At 36.5% G+C, this 17,077-nt stretch overlaps 1 protein-coding gene and 1 long non-coding RNA gene across 2 annotated transcripts in view; one reads left to right on the forward strand and one right to left on the reverse strand.

Moving 5' to 3' along the window:
* Positions 1-698: 698 nt before the first annotated feature.
* Positions 699-16,456, reverse strand: LOC147581185 (uncharacterized). Its single transcript, XR_015251510.1, has 3 exons — positions 15,872-16,456; positions 14,164-14,375; positions 699-900 (listed from the first exon to the last, which is right to left on the reverse strand). It is a non-coding gene; the product is annotated as an uncharacterized LOC147581185 (long non-coding RNA).
* PKIB (cAMP-dependent protein kinase inhibitor beta) overlaps positions 16,111-17,077 on the forward strand; it is a 182,850-nt gene continuing 181,883 nt past the window's right edge. The window contains exon 1 of the mRNA XM_086707714.1: positions 16,111-16,127. The gene's annotated coding sequence lies outside the window, so the exon portion shown is untranslated. The remainder of the gene's footprint in view (positions 16,128-17,077) is intronic.

The raw sequence follows: 17,077 nt of genomic DNA on the forward strand, positions 1-17,077 counted from the left end.
TGGAACTGGAAGTCCATTGTGGTGACTTGCATTTTATTTTATGCTTAAGTCACTCCACACTGCTTGGAGTTTACCCAACATGCCATGAACTTTCTTATCTTTTTGTCTTTTCTCCTATATGTATTTCCACCTGAAATATTCCCGGCACCATTTCTCGTAAATGCTTTTATCTAGCCAACTTATCAGCTAAAACTTAGGTGCAGCTCCTGCAAGAAATCTTCCTGACAGCTTCATCTTTCCTTGGTTAATCCCTAACATTAGATATGATAATTTATCTACTCTTTATGAGGCCTGAGTAGTTTTGCATGTCTACATTTACCTTACTGCTACCTGCATTATTTACTGTTATTCTGTTGTGCTTTTATCTCCCAACCATACTAGGCTTCTTGGGAACAGTGACTGCATCTTTGGCAATTTTGTATCCTCAGGCTGGAAAAAAATGTTAGGTCTGTGATAAGCAATCAATAAAACTAATTTAATGAATAAATACACACATTATTTGGAAAGAAAACACTCAAATTATGTGATCAGTAACATAACATTCCTGAGGATAAAAGAATGTATTCATTTAGAATTTAGTTTTTAGAACATTTATAAATAATTATACATATTGATATAACTATAAAATTTAGCAATTCAGCTCAGGAAACATAGTTTTGTGTAAATAAGATTACAATAAGTGAATCCATTCATTTCTCAGAGATTTCCATAGAAAGTTTATTTTCTATTCAAGGGGAAATGTAATTTTTGTTGCTTCTAGTAACCCACACTAGCCCTGTGATCTGTCAGCAAGTAATGCTATTTCTGTGTTTTGCATCCTCATCAGTAATAATTATTGCAATTGCATCTTAGTTGACAATTCTCGGTCTGCCGTGTAAGAGAAACATTTTATTATTCTTTCTGCAATAAATAACAGGAAAAATTAGCCTTTTAGTAATATAAAAATAAGTATTACTTTCATGTAATCTAGTATCAGATATCTTAATATCAGGTTTAAGGGTATAATATTTCACTTTAACTTCTTGGAAATATATCTCTGACATTTAGGATAAACCTATCATATGTCTTTTTCAGTTTTGCATGAACAAAACCTCCCTGAACTTGGTTGTTTAGTTATTCTAAAAACCTTTTGGAAACAAAGACAGACACATGAAAAATCACATCACATAATATTTCTGTTTTTGTTTGCTTTGAAGAGAAGGTAGTACTAAATAGACTATATACTATAAAAAGTAAATATAAGGAGCACATTTTATTGTTCAACCAAATGGAAGATACATTAAAACAAATTAAATACATGCTTATTGTTGGGAATAATCAAAATTATGTTGCATGATAATTATTTATAAAAGATAATTTCTAATATATCCACAGGCACTTTATTTGTGTATGGACAAATAGAAGGTAACTCTGTGGGTATTTTATATTATGTTTGATTAAGTATATTTAGTGCTTAAACAGGATTATCAGTATATATGCTAGAGAATATGTTTTCTATCTTTAATTCCTAGAAAAAGATAGAGTTTTCAACAGAGAAATCAGTTAAGGTTTCTACTGTGACATAAAACTGATACCTTTATTAAACTGCTCCAACAGTTTCTTGTTATTTTTTTTTTTAATTTTTTTTCAACTTTTTTTACTTATTTTTGGGACAGAGAGAGACAGAGCATGAACGGGGGAGGGGCAGAGAGAGAGGGAGACACAGGATCGGAAACAGGCTCCAGGCTCCAAGCCATCAGCCCAGAGCCTGACGCGGGGCTCGAACTCACAGACCGTGAGATCGTGACCTGGCTGAAGTCGGACGCTTAACCGACTGCGCCACCCAGGCGCCCCAGTTTCTTGTTATTTTTAAACAATGCCAGCTCTACTATCCTTCAAGTAACCATAGTTAAATAAACTCCTTAACCTGAAGTTGTTTAAATATCTTTTGTATATGGTGTGGGTTCGTGGTCTTGGTATAATTCTGAGAGGGAGAGGAAGACAGTAGCAGATATCTCACTAAATTCCCAGAAGTGAAACAAATGGGAAATGTTAGAAATGGGATGCAATCATCAAGAATAAACAAAGGTCACCACATTTATCATGAATTCAAGTAATCGTTCAACACTATAATAGTGTAAACTTAGAAAATTCTCACAGAGGTTTAAAACAAAATTTAAGGAAACTATGAGCACTTTGATAAAACTCTTCAATAGTAAGATGGCTAATAGTTTGGTATCCTTCATGTATATGTATTATCTTGCTTAGCCACGAGGAAATCTAGTGATGATTAAGAGTTCAGTATCTTTGGCAAATTGCTTAAACCATTTAGCCTTAGTTCTCTCATCTGTGAAACTGGGATAATTATAGTATCTACTTTTTTCTAATTTTATTGAGAAATAATTGATATACATCACTGCACAAGTTTAAAGCCTACAGCATGATGGTTTGATTTACATATATTGTGAAATCATTACCATAATAGGTTCAGCTAACACCCATCTTCCCATGTAGGTACAATATAAAGGAAAGAAAGAAGAAAAAGGAAAAAAAAAATACTCTTTGTGATGACAGCTCTTAAAATTTACTCTCTTAACAACCTTCCTTTCTATCATACAGAGTGTCAGCTACCAGTCATCATGTTGTACATCACATCCCTTATACTTATTTATCTTATAGCTTAAAGTTTGCACGTTTTGACCAACTTGTTCCAATTCCTCCTCCCCCAACCCTTTGCCTCTGGTAACTGCAAGTCTGATCTCATAGAAACTCATATGAGTTTGGTGTGGTGCTTTTGTTGTTGTTGTTGTTGTTGTTGTTGTTGTTGTTTTTAGATTCTGCATGTAAGTAAGATCATACAGTATTTGTCTTTCTCTGTCTGACTTACATCTCATAGCATAATACCTTCCAGGTCTATCCATGTTTTGCAAATAATAGGATTTTTCTCATTTTTTCATGGCTACAGACCAAGAAATCTGAGGAATATGGATTCAATAGTAGTGTTATTCTTGGTTTCCTTATCAAATATTAGTTGATCATATATGCTTGAGTTTTACTTATTTATTTATTTTTTAAAGTTCATTTATTTATTTTGAGAGAGAGAGTGGGTAGAGAGAGAGGGAGAGAAATAATTCCAAGCAGGGTCTGCCCTGTCAGCACAGAGCCCATGTGGGGCTTGAACCCATGAACTGTGAGATTTAAGACCTGAGCCAAAACCAAGAGTCTGATGTTCAACTGACTGAGTCGCCCAGGCACCCCCATGCTTGAGTTTTATTTATGGATTCTTGGTTGTGTTCCATTGATCTATTTGTCTATTTTTATGCCATTACTATACTGCTTTAATTTCTTTCTTTTTTTTTTTTTTAGTGTTTATTTTTGAGACAGAGACAGAGCATGAGTGGGGGAGGGGCAGAAAGAGAGGGAGACACAGAATCTGAAGCAGGCTCCAGGCTCTGAGCTGTCAGCACAGCACCCGATGTGGGCTCGAACTCACAAACTGCGAGATCACGACTTTAGCGAAGTTGGACGCTTAACCCACTGAGCGACCCAGGTGCCCCAAATTTCTATAGCTTTATAGTATAGCTTGAAATCAGGAAGTGTGATGCCTTCTGCTTTGTCATTCTTTCTCGGGATTTCTTTGGCTATTCAGGATCTTTTGTGGTTCCATATAAATTTTAGAAGTGTTTTTTTCTAATTCTGTAAAAAAAAAAAAATGCCATCAGATCCTTGATAGCTATTACATTGAGTCTATAGATGGCTTTTGGTAGGATTGACATTTTAACAATATTAATACTTTCAATCCATGAACACAGGATAGCTTTCCACTTATTTGTGTTTTCTTCATTTTCTTTCATTATGTCTTATGGTTTTCAGAGCAGAGATCTTTCACTCCCTTGGTTAAATTTATTCCTAAGTATTTTATTGTTTTTGATGTTATTGTAATAGGATTGGTTTCTTTACTTCTTTTTCAGAAAATTTGTTGTTAGTATTTAGAAATTCTACTGAATTTTGTATGTTAATTTCATATCTTGCAACATCACTGAATTCACTGGTAAGATCTAACAGGTTTTTGGTGTGTCTTCGGGATTTTCCATATATCAAATCATGTCATTTGCAAATAGAGGCAATTTTACTTCTTCCTTTCCAATTCTGATACATTCTATTTCTTTTTCATGCCTGATTACTGTAAGTAGGACTTCCAGTACTATGTTGAATATTAGTGGTAACTATGTTGAATATGAGTGGTAAGAATGGGCACCCTTGTCTTATTCCTAATCTAGAGGAAAAAGTTTTCAACCTTTAACCATTGACTATGATTTTTGGTAGGGGTTTGTCATATATGGCCATCATTATGTTGACATATGTTCCCTTTATGCCTAAATTGTTGTTTTTTTTTTTTTTTTTATCATGAATGGACATTGAATTTTGTCAAATGCTTTTTTTGTATCTATTGTGACACTTATATGATTCTTTTCTTCCATTTTGTCAGTGTGAGGTATCACAATGATTGGTTTGCATATGGTGAACCATCCTGTGTCCCAGGGATAAATCCCACCTGATCATGGTGAATGATCCTGTTTATGTGCGGGCGCATTTGGTTTGTTAGCACTTTTTTTTTTTAGAATTTTGAATCTATATTCCTCAGATTTCTTGGTCTGTAGTTTTCTAGTTGTATCCTTTTCTGGTTTTGGAATAAATATAATCCTGGCCTCATAAAATGAGTTGGGAGTGTTCCCTTCTCTTCAGTTTTTTGGGATTTTGAGGATTGGTGCTAATTTCTTATTAAATGGTAAAATTCACCAGTGAAGCCATCTGGTCCTGAACTTTTCTTCTTTAGATTTTTGGTTACTAATCCAATCTCTTTACTAGTAATTGGTTTATTCAGATTTTCTATTTCTTCCTGATTCAGTCTTGATAAGTATATAGCAAGTATTTCTGAGAAATTTTCCATTCTTTTTGATTGTCTAGTTTGTTGGTATATAGTTGTTAATAGTAGCCTCTTAGGATCCTTTATATTTTTGTGTTATTTGTTGTAATATTTCATTTCTCATTTGTAAGTGTATTGATTTGGGTCCTCTTTTTTTTTTTTCTTTTTCTTGGTTAGTCTAGTTAAGGGATGGTCAATTTTGTTTTTCTTTTCAAAGAACTAACTCTTAGTTTGGTTAATCTTTTCTATTTTTTTTTTCTTTAATTTACTTCTATTCTAATCTTTATTATTTCATTTCTTCTGCTAATTTTGGGCTCAGGTTTTTCTTTCTCAAGTTTCTTAAATATAGAGTTAGGTGACTTATTTGGTATACTTTTTGCTTCTTACTGTAGGCATCTTTTTCTATCAACTTCCCTCTTAGCACTACTTTCACTGCATCCCATAAGTTCTGAAATGTTGGTTTTTCATTTTCATTTGCCTCAAGAAACTTTTTTATCACCATTTTAATTTCTTTTTTGATCCATTGGTTGTTCAGGGGAGTGTTGTTTAATTTCCATATATTCATTAATTTTCCAGTTTTTCTTCTTGCTGTTAATTTCTAGTTTCATGCCATTGTAGTCAAATATGATACTTAGTATGATTTCAGTCTTCTTGGATTTGCTAAGACTGGTTCTGTAACCTAATATATGGTCTATCCTAGAAAATATTCCATGTGCCCTTGAAAAAAATATGTATTCTGTTGTTGGGTAGAATGTCTGTATATGTCTGTTAGGTCCATTTGGTCTACAGTGTTCCAATCTTCAGTTTCCTTATTAATTCTCTGTCTGGATGATCTATCCATAGATGATAGCAGGGCATTTAAATCCTCAATTGTTATTATATTACCATTTATTTCTCCTTTGAATGGTCTGTTAGTTTTGTTTCATATATTTAGGTGCTCCAATATTGGGTACACACATTTTTATAATTGTTATATCTTCTCAGTGGATTGACTCCTTTATCATTATATAATGACCTTCTTTGTTTCTTTTTACCATATTTAGTTTAAACTCTATTTTGTCTGATATAAGTATAGTTAACCCTGTTTTGTTGTTGTTGTTGTTACCACTTGCTTGGAATGAGTTTTTCTTTTTTCAACGTTTTTTTTTTTGTTTTTTTTTTTTGGGACAGAGAGAGACAGAGCATGAACGGGGGAGGGGCAGAGAGAGAGGGAGACACAGAATCGGAAACAGGCTCCAGGCTCCGAGCCATCAGCCCAGAGCCTGACGCGGGGCTCGAACTCACGGACCGCGAGATCGTGACCTGGCTGAAGTCGGACGCTTAACCGACTGCGCCACCCAGGCGCCCCTGGAATGAGTTTTTCTATCCCTGAACATTGAGTGTGTGTGTGTGTGTGTGTGTGTGTGTGTGTGTGTGTGTGTGTGTGTTTAATTGTTTTTTAATGTTTATTTATTTTTGACAGAGAGAGAGAGAGAGAGAGACAGAAAGACAGAGAGAATGAGTGGGGAAGGGGCAGAGAGAGACAGAGAAACAGAATCCAAAGCAGGCTCCAGGCTCCAAGCTGTCATCTCAGAGCCTGACATGGGGCTGGAACTCATGAACTGTGACATGACCTGAGCCAAAATTGGATGCTTAACTGACTGAGCCATGCAGGTGCCTCCAGCCTGTGTGTTTTTAAAGCTAAAATAAGTCTCTTATATATAGCATATTGCCGGATCTTGGGGGTTTTTTTGTTTAGTTTTGCTTTGTTTCATTTTTGTTGTTGTTTTTGAATTTCCAACTTCATTTAAACTTCATTTAACTTATTTTTTAAATTTACATCCAAGTTAGTTAGCATATAGTGCAACAATGATTTCAGGAGTACGTTCCTTAATGCCCCTTACCCATTTAGCTCATCCCCCTCCCACAACCTCTCCAGTAACCCTCTGTTTGCTCTCCATATTTAAGAGTCTCTTATGTTTTTGTACCCCTCCCTGTTTCTATATTATTTTTGCTTCCCTTCCCTTGTATTCATCTGTTTTGTATCTTAAAGTCCTCATGAGTGAAGTCACATGATATTTGTCTTTCTCTGGCTGACTAATTTCGCTTAGCATAATACCCTCTAGTTCCATCCACATAGCTGCAAATGGCAAGACTTCATTCTTTTTCATTGCTGAATAATACTCCATTGTATATATATACCACATCTTCTTTTTCCATTCATCTGTTGATGGACATTTGGGCTCTTTCCATATTTTGGCTATTGTCAATAGCACTGCTATAAACATTGGGGTGCACGTGCCCCTTCGAAACAACATACCTGTATCCCTTGGATAAATACCTAGTAGTGCAGTTGCTGGGTCATAGGGTAGTTCTATTTTTAATTTTTTGAGGAACCTCCATATTGTTTTACAGAGTGGCTGCACCAGTTTGCATTCCCACTAGCAGTGCAAAAGAGATCCTCTTTCTCCACATCCTTGCCAATATCTGTTGTTGCTGGAGTTGTTAATGTTAGCCATTCTGACACGTGTGAGGTAGTATCTCATTGTGGTTTTGATTTGTATTTCCCTGATGATGAGTGACGTTGAGCATTTTTTCATGTGTCAGTTGGCTATCTGGATGTCTTCTTTGGAGAAGTGTCTATTCATGTCTTTTGCCCATTTCTTCACTGGATTGTTTGTTTTTTGGGTGTTGAGTTTGATCAGTTCTTTATAGATTTTGGATTATAACCTTTTATCTGATATGTTGTTTGCAAATATCTTCTCCCATTCCATCGGTTGCCTTTTAGTTTTGCTGATTGTTTCCTTCGCTGTGCAGAAGCTTTTTATTTTGATGAGGTCCCAATAGTTCATCCTTGCTTTTGTTTCCCTTGCCTCTGGAGACGTGTTGAGTAAGAAGTTGCTGCGGCCAAGGTCAAAGAGGTTTTTGCCTGCTTTCTCTTCAAGGATTTTGATGGCTTCCTGTCTTACATTGAGGTCTTTGATCCACTTTGAGCTGATTTTTCTGTATGGTGTAAGAAAGTGGTTCAGGTTCATTTTTTGCATGTCACTGTCCAGTTTTTCCAGCACCACTTGCTAAAGAGACTGTCTTTATTCCACTGGATATTCTTTCCTGCTTTGTCAAAGATTAGTTGGCCACATGTTTGTGGGTCCATTTCTGGGTTCTCTATTCTGTTCCATTGATCTGAGTATCTGTTCTTGTGCCAGTACCATACTGTCTTGATGATTACAGCTTGGTAATACAGCTTGAAGTCCATGTTGTTGTTTTTAAATCCACTCAGCCTACTATGTCTTTTGATTGGAGAATTTAACCCATTTACATAAAGTACTTATTGATAGATAAGGACAATAGTAATTGTTATCTTGTTAATTTTTAAAAATTGTTTTCCAGTTGTTTTTGTAGATTTATTGTTTTTTATTTCCTATCCTACTGTCTTTTTTCATGTTTAGATGTCTTTGGTATCAGTATGCTATAAGTTCTTTATCATGTTCTTTGCTGTAATTGGTATAGGTTTTTTCCCTCCTGGTTACCAGGAGGCTTACATAAAATATATTAAATTTGTGGCACTATATGTTAACCTGATAACAACTTAACTTCAAAACCATCCCCAAACTTTACACTTTTGCTTCTTCTCCTCCTCACATTTTAGGCTATTTCTGTTACAATTTACATATTTTTATACTGTGTAAATAATAACAAGATTGTTGTAGTTATGGGGTTTTTTTTTTTTACTCTATTTGTTTATTTATTTATTTATATTTGAGAGAGTGTGTGCATGTGCACGCATGAAAGCAAGGAGAAGAGAGGAGGAGGAGGAGAGAGAGAGAGAGAGAGAGAGAGAGAGAGAGAGAGAGAGTGCCCCATACAGGCTGCATGCTCAGCACTGAGCCTAACACAGGACCTGATCCCCCCTGACCTTGGGATCATGACCTGAGCTGAAATCAAGAGCTGGGCACTCAACCGACTGACCCAGGGGCCCCTACTGTGTATTTTTTAAACTAGAGTTGTAAGTACATTTTGTGCCACAACTACCAAATTACAGAATTTAATTTTGACTATATATTTAAGATTACCAGTGAGTTTAAGGTTATTTTTTAAAAAATATTTTTATGATGTTAATTAGCATCTTTTTACTTCCACTTAAAGAACTGCCTTTAGCATTTCTTATAAGGCAGGTCTAGTGGTAATGAACTCCTTCAGCTTTTATTTGTGCTGGAAAGTTTATATCCCTCTTTAATTTCTGAAAGAAAGCTTTACCAGGTGTAGTATTCTTGCTTGGGTTTATTTCTTTCAATATTTTGAATATGTCATCCTATTCTCTACTAGCCTGAAATGTTTCTGTTGAGAAATATCCACATATAGTATAATGGGATTTCCCTTATATGAAAATTCTCTGTTCTCTTGTTGTTTTTAAAATTCTTTCTTTGTCTTTGACTTTTGACAATTTAATTATGATGTGTCTCATGTGACTCTATTTGGGTTCTACTAACTTGGAGTCCTTTGGGCCTCATAGATCTGGATGTTCCCATGTTATTTCTGTTCCCATGTTTGAGAGTTTTTAGTCATTATTGTTTTAAATATACTTTCTGTGTCTTTCTTTTTCCCTTCTGGAATTCTCATTATGTGAAAATTGTTTCTTTTCATTATGTCCTACATGTCTCATAGATCTTCTTCACACATTTTCTTAACTTTTAGGTTTTTTTATTTGTTTCTCTGATGGGGTAATTTCTATTGTTCTATCTCCAGGTCACTGACTCTTTCTTCTGCATGGTCGAGTCTGCTTTTGAAACTTTCTACTGAATTTTTCGGTTCAATTATTGTATTTCTCAAGTCTAAGATTTCTGCTTTTTGGTTTTAATTTTTTTCTGGTGGCTTCTGTTGCTTTGTTGAACTTCTTGTTTTCTTCGTGCGTTGTTTTCCTAATTTCAGTTAGTTGTGTGTTATGTAGTGCACTAAAACTTCATTAAGAGGATTATTTGGAATTTTTTGTCTGACAGTTCATAGATCTCTATTTCTTTAAGATCAGTTATTAGAACTCAGTTTCCTTTAGTGGTTTACCTGTTTTTTTGTTTTGTTTTGTTTTGCTTTTTTGTTTGGTTTGGTTTGCTTTTTGTTTGTTTTTGGTGCTCCTTGATTCTTTACATTGCTATCTGTGCATTTCTAGATTTTATAGGTTTGTTTTGGCAGAGACAGATCTTCACAAGTTAGCTCGGTTTGGGTTTCGTGGAGTGTTGCCTGGTAATGTTCCTGGGAGGTAAGACCTGCTATTATGGTCTATTTAGGGGTGAGGTAACTAGTTGAGCTCTGAGGTCAGGGATGTGACCAGTGTGCCACTGGCTGAGAACAGTTGGATAGGCTGGCTTGGTTCTCAAGTGAGGCTGCAGAATGGCCTCTACAGTTGCCTGGATTCTCTGGTCAGGCTTTCTAGATGGTTGGGACTGAGTATATTCAGTAGTAGACAGCCCTTGCAGAGGGCAAGCAAGTAGCTGCCCTTGCAGAGCAGCAGGATCAGTCCCAGGGCCTGTGCAGCTCTTTGCTTGGGGACTCAAATCAAGAAAGATTGCTCACTGTAGTTCTCTGGTCAGATGAGGCCACTGGTTTTGCTCTGTGGATGGGGGAAGTCACAGGTTATGCTCTCTGTTCAAGTGTTACTGTCAGCAGAGCTGTTGAATAAGATACACAGCTTCCCGAGTGTTCTGATTGGGTTCCTTGGTCAGGTAGGTTAAAGGCTGTATTCAGTAATGAATGGGACTATGAATTATTTTCCCTGCTTAGGTGCAGTTGAGAAGGAGCTTTAAAGCTGGTAAAGCTCTTTATTGTCTTAACTCATGCTGACCCATGCCTCAAGTTCCCTGGCCAAACAGGCCCACTGTCTTTGCTCTGAAAACTATTGGCTCTGCCTATGTTTCTCTCGGCTCAAGCACTGGTGGGCCACACAGCTACTAGGTGTTCTCACCAGCCCTTCTGGTCAGATGTGGCCAGAAGCCATAGTGGATGGGGCTATGTTCCAGCTCCCTTATCTGGGCAGGAAGGAGAGGGGCCACTACAGGAAAATGTCAATTTTCCAAACAGGCTGTCTTTTTGGGAAAGGCTGGGAGCTGACCTCAGCCTTGGATATGAATTAACTGACCTATCTGTGTGTAGCACAAAGACCTCTGTGCTCAGTATTGTCTTTGTTTTGGGGGCAATCAGCTCTACCCACCCATCTCTCTGCTCACCCTACCATACATCTTTCAGGTGTTCCCCCAGCCCTTCTGGTGTGATATGGCCAAGAGACCCTCTCCATACCTCTCCAGAGCAGACGGTGTGTCACTCAAGTTTTTGCCTGTGTATGGGCAAACCAAGCTCTAGTGCCAGCAAAACTTCTTGAGGATCCAAATCAGGCACATACACACCTCACTGAATCCCCTGATCAGAGTGTACCCCTGACTTGGTTCTGAAGAACTCCTGGTTGGGATTAGTACTTGGGCACTACACTATGAACTCAGGCTGCCAAGATCCCTGTGCTGGTTGTTAACAGGCCTATCTATCCTTCTCTGTCACAATCAGAGTCCCAGGGATTGAGCCCTGCAGATTCCCCTGCAATCCTCCTGGGGCAAGATCAGAGTAGAGGCTCCCACAAAGCAATCCACAACACTTGGGGAAAGCTGGTTGTCCCCTAGGTTCTCTTTTCCCACTGGAAGAACTGGAGGCTCACAAGAGATGTCTTCATGTGGTGCTGCACTGACCTGGGTAGAGGTAATGTGGCCAACATGTAGCTACTTCTCTTACCCTTGTAATGCAGTCTGTCTTGGTCTCTGTGGTGCAAGAATGCTTGAGCCTCACCTGTGTGTTCTAGGATTTCCTTAGTAGGGTCTTGTTTTTGAATATTAGTTGTTCTTGTGAGGAGAATGACCTATGGCACCACCTTAGTGATGTCACTCCAGTATCTACTTTATAGGGCTCTCAGGATGATTAAATGACATAATACATTTAAAATGTATAGTTGCATACAATAAATGCTCTAAAGGTACTTTGTTATTTTTCTATTGCTGCTGTAGCAAATTAGCACAAACCCAGTGGCCTAAAGCAACACAAGTTTATTATCTTACAATTTTGTGGGTCAGAAGTCCAAAATAAGTCTTTTGGGGCTAAAATCAAGGTGTTGGCAGGACTGTATTCTTTCTGGAAGTTCTGGAGAGAATCTAATTCTTTGCCTTTTCTAACTTTATAAGCTACTCACATTCTTTGGCTTATATAGCTGCTTATCACTTTGGCCTCTGCTTGTGTTGTCATTTCTCTTTCAGACTCTTCTGCCTCCCTCTTTATCTTATAAGGAGGCTTGTGATTACATTGAGCCCACTTGGATAATCCAGGCTAATTTCTCCATCTCCATGTCTTTATCTTTAATTATACCTTCAAAGTCCCTTTTGCCTTATGAGGTGACATATTCAGATTCTAGAAATTAGGATGTGTTGTTCTTCAAAGTGGCCATTATTCAGCTTAGCACAGTGCTCTGATTTTGGCAATAACTGTAGAGTTTGTAATTTTGTTTAAGGAATTTTTATTTTCCTTAATCTTTTTATAATTTTTGTCTGTGGAAAAAAACTTAATATTTTAAGAAAATTTTGCAATATTATTCAAAAATAAATTATATTTTTGAAAAGTATTTACATGAAAATTTTAATGAATAACATAGTTTATTTCCTTAAGCTTACCTCTTAAGAAGCATACTGCTACCACATTTATTTATTTATTTACTTACTCAATTACTTATTTTAAAAAGTTGTTTTTTAATGTTTAATTCACTTTTTTGAAAGACAGAGAGAGAGAGAGACAGAGAGAGAGAGACAGAGAGCAAGTGGGGGAGGGGCAGAGAGAGAGGGGACACAGATTCTGACCCAGGCTCCAGGCTCTGAGCTGTCAGCACAGAGCCGGATGCAGGGCCTGAACTGGTGAACCGTGAGATCATGACCTGAGTTGAAGTCAGACACTTAGCCAACTGAGCCACCCAGGCGCCCCTTAATTATTTATTTTTAATTCTTTTTAAGTTTACTTATTTATTTTGAGAGAGACAGAGTGCTTGCAAGTGCATGCAGGGAAGGGGCAGAGAAGGAGAGAGAGTCCCAAGCAGGCTCCATGCTGTCAGGGCAGAGTAGGACACCAGGCTCAATCTCATGAACTGTGAGAGATGACCTGAGCCAAAATCAAGAGTTCGACACTTAAGTGACTGAGCCACCAAGGTGCCCCACTGCTACCACATTTAAATAATGTGTGGTCTTCATTATGCCTCAAACACTACACTCAAAATTCAGCTGCATGAAACCTAAGTAATTTACTATATATGCAAAATGAAAATATGCCTTTTACATAGTAGGTATTTTAAGATAATTATGATTTTAATTAATAAATTGTAGAGCTGCTGTGAAATGAATTTGACGGTTCCCTTTGGTTCTCTTTCCATGAATCATTCCTACTTGAATGCCCCACTACAGTGCAAATTCCATAAGGCCATAGATTATTTTATATGCTTTGATGGTACGGGGTATCCCTTTGCACATAGTATACAGTAAATATTCTTAAATGAATGATTTTTAAGAGTGAATTTCATAGCGGGAGAAATAAGTGAAGGAGTTACATAAGGTCCCTTTTTACCGTTTTTGATCCTGAGAGGAAAGTTTTTCTTTAGGAGACTCAAAATTTCTGAATAGTTTTCTAAATTACATTCTTGGAAATAATTTAAGATATTAAAATCTGGAAATCATATTTATTTTCCCCACACTAATTACTATTTTCTACAAAAAAACACAAATAATCATATTGACAGTGGTCAAGGAATAGCAATTACTAAATTTTATAACATTAACAAATCTAGAGAAAAGCAATCTATGATACTATCTATTGAGAAATCTCTTAGGATTTCCTTCCTACTTCATATCCCCCACCCACAAGTTCCAGTAAATAGAAGGGTTTTAATGCAAAACAAGGTTAAGTTGAACTCTAGCTCAGAAAGCAAAACTTTGTTTTTGATTTTGATCTTCCTCTGTGATAGAAATAAATGTGGTACATTATGATAAAATATCTTAACTAAACTTCCCACGTCTAATGAATGGGACCTGAAAACATTTGATCTCTTTTATACATGAGTAGGTAGAATAAGTCACTATCCTGGAAACAAAACTTGAATCTATGACTTACATTAGAATTTAATTTAGAAAGCCAGAAATACAAGTTGTTACAAATTGTAGCATTTAGAAAGCCAGAAATACGACATGCTATGAATTCTAGCTAAGACATACCTTGCAACCTTGAAGAATGTAAAAACTTTTCCTCTTAGTTTTTAGAAATATCAAGCTAATTTAAAGGTTCGCAGCATTCAATTCATCCTCTGTTCCAGATGGTATCAGACCTGATGTAGAAAATTGGAATTAAAGAGATGTGGAGAAGGAAGCAAGTCTTGCAGAAAGTGTGATTGCTTTTAACAACAAAATCCATGAGATGCTTTCAGTCACTGAGGAAAGAAGCAGGAAAATAAATTGAACTGAAAGGATGAAGCTTGATTGTGAATATTATGTAAGTGAATAAAAAATAAAATACCTCACCTGTAGCGTGATTGCAAATAATTCCCTCATTACAGGCGCATCTCTTTGTCATTTGTTATTCCTAACACTGCCAGAGGATTTTTAATTTGGCATTTACTTACAAGTAAAAATAAGATTTTTCCAGTGCAATTACTCCCTTTTCCAAAAATGCCTACAGCCAACGTTAGCTGCAAATGGATTGATTTTTGATTCTTTAAGAGCTCTTCAGTGCTTCTTCAATAATACCCTCTTGTGGAGGCCCTAGTAGTGGAACAACGTCATAAATCCTAGTGACTTTCACAGCTTGACCTTCCTTTTGTATTTGAAGCCAGAATGTAGGTTTCATAAAAAGCAGGCATTGAAAGTCTTGAGAGATTTGTGTAGGCATTATTTATGCGAACCAATAAATATGGTTGCTTTTATATAAATAAAACCAATGTTTTGTCTGAGAAAGTAGAGCAGCTGACTCTTCTAAAAATAGGTTATTGATTCTGTATATATTTATGTTTAAATTAGTATTTCAGTTCCAAATAAGCATTTGATTCTATATAGATGTTTAAATTTTATCTTGAACTACACACTAAAGCACTTGGGACTCAGGTCAGAATGTTTAAGATTAAGAATCCTGACTTATTTTATAAGGTTATTGATTATATCCTGGGGTAGAGGAGAAATATATGAAGTACAAAATAGCTTTACAGTTTAAAAGAGATTGTGTATATTGTCTCTGCAGTAGTAAGGTTTAGTCCTTCCCAAGGCAAGGTAATGGAGTACTCTAGAATAGATGCACTTTAAAAATCTTACAGTTTTGACATAAATCATGGTTTTAAATTACTACCAGATTTGTTTTCTTCTTAATACTCTATCTAGGCAGTATTTGAATTATTAGAGGCAATTTTTTTGTCCAGTGATGACTGATTTTTTTGTAATACATATTTACTTTAAAAAACATGAGTATCAATTTAAGAGATCTGACGCTTTTGCATGAATTCCATTTCAAAAGTAAAAGTCAACAAGAATATTTTAGTTGACTATTTACCCATTTTCCAAGTTAGTCCGTTGATTTCATATTCAATTTGTAGGCACAGAAATTTATTCCAGGATAGGAAAAGTAATCACCTAGTTGCTACATGACTCTTAACATCATCATCATAACCATCGTTAATAATAATAAATACTAATCCAATACCTGTAATGTATGCAAGCTGTTATTATAAGTATTTACATGTATTAATTTATTTCATCCTTATCACAACTCCATAAGGAAAATATTATTTTACAGATGAGAAATCTGAATCCTGGAGAAATCATGTGACTTGCCTATGTTATGCCCAGAATTCGTGATTCCCAAATACTGCCAGGGAGCCGAGTCCGATATAAAAGCAAAAGAGCCTTTATTGGAGCTAGCTCGAGCTCTTTCCCCTACCTGTACCGACGCAGTGGTGAGATACCAGGGAGAGAGAGCGAGTTTCAAAAGCACAAAGGTTTTATTGGGGTCTAGGGGCAGTTGGTGAGGTAATGGCTGTGGCCTCAGCCGATTGGCTGGGGAAGGGTCGTGGCCTTGGCCGATTGGCTGGGGAAGGGTTGGAGTCCTGTTACTCAAGGGGAGGAGGCGTGGGCGGCCGGCGTAGGTCTGCCCCTTCAGCCTACAGGTACCCAGCTAGTAAGTGGCAGAACCTCAGGTTCGTAACTACTTACCTGTTCATAAATTATTGGAATTAGTAATTGTAAATGACCTCTACTCACAGATATACATTAATACTAAGACCAGTAGGTGCTTAGATGACTGAGGATATGTCTGAGACAATGTCCTGAATGCTCACTGGTTGTGATTTAGATGTGCCAGTAATTGGAGGAATTAAAAATGATTAAGAGATTGTCTCTATATTCAAGGAGTTTCCAGTCATTTATGATTTAAAGGTAAAAAGATCTACTGCATATTGCTAGGCCGAGGTAAATTCTAAATATGTAGGATTTAAACAAATGATTGACACGGGCAGTACCGTCAGTCACAACTTCTCTTTAACAGCCCCTGCCCTCTGCCACCCAGAACCACCACACTCCCCCTTTCAGTAATAGTTTTTATTCCTTTTGAGACATTGAACTCTTTCCTATCTAGGACCTTAACTTATGCTTGTTCTTTCTGAAACACACCTCAACCTCCTAGTAGTCTTACTACCATCATCAGCCTAGTGCCCTATGCTGAGCACGGGCTCTGTAAACAATTATTGAATGAATTAATGCATTTCCTTGTGCCTTCGCATGTTTCCACAAGACATTTCTGCAGCAAACAGATTCATACACTTTTAAATAATTATCTGAGGTAAACAAAAAATGCCTTTATCAAATACCTAAAAGCTAGCGTGAAGAAATAAATACAAACAGAAACTAAATCCAATAAAATAATTTCACATGTTTAGTTCCTGTATTTGTTAAAAGATGTAGGATTGTGCCTTAGAAATCAGAGGCCAATTTTACATCTTAACTGAGAATTATTCCCAGCAACTCTTAGAATATGGACAGCTGCAAAGAATAAATATGATTTAATTTTTGGAAAATATATTCTGTGAGGAATTGTTATGGCAAGATTTTATTCAGCCCTGTTAAGAAAGGAGAATTCTGAAGTAAAGGT

Source organism: Puma concolor, chromosome B2, assembly GCF_028749965.1.
Source record: "Puma concolor isolate L17-30 chromosome B2, mPumCon1.1.hap2, whole genome shotgun sequence".
NCBI classification, from domain to species: Eukaryota; Metazoa; Chordata; class Mammalia; order Carnivora; family Felidae; genus Puma; species Puma concolor.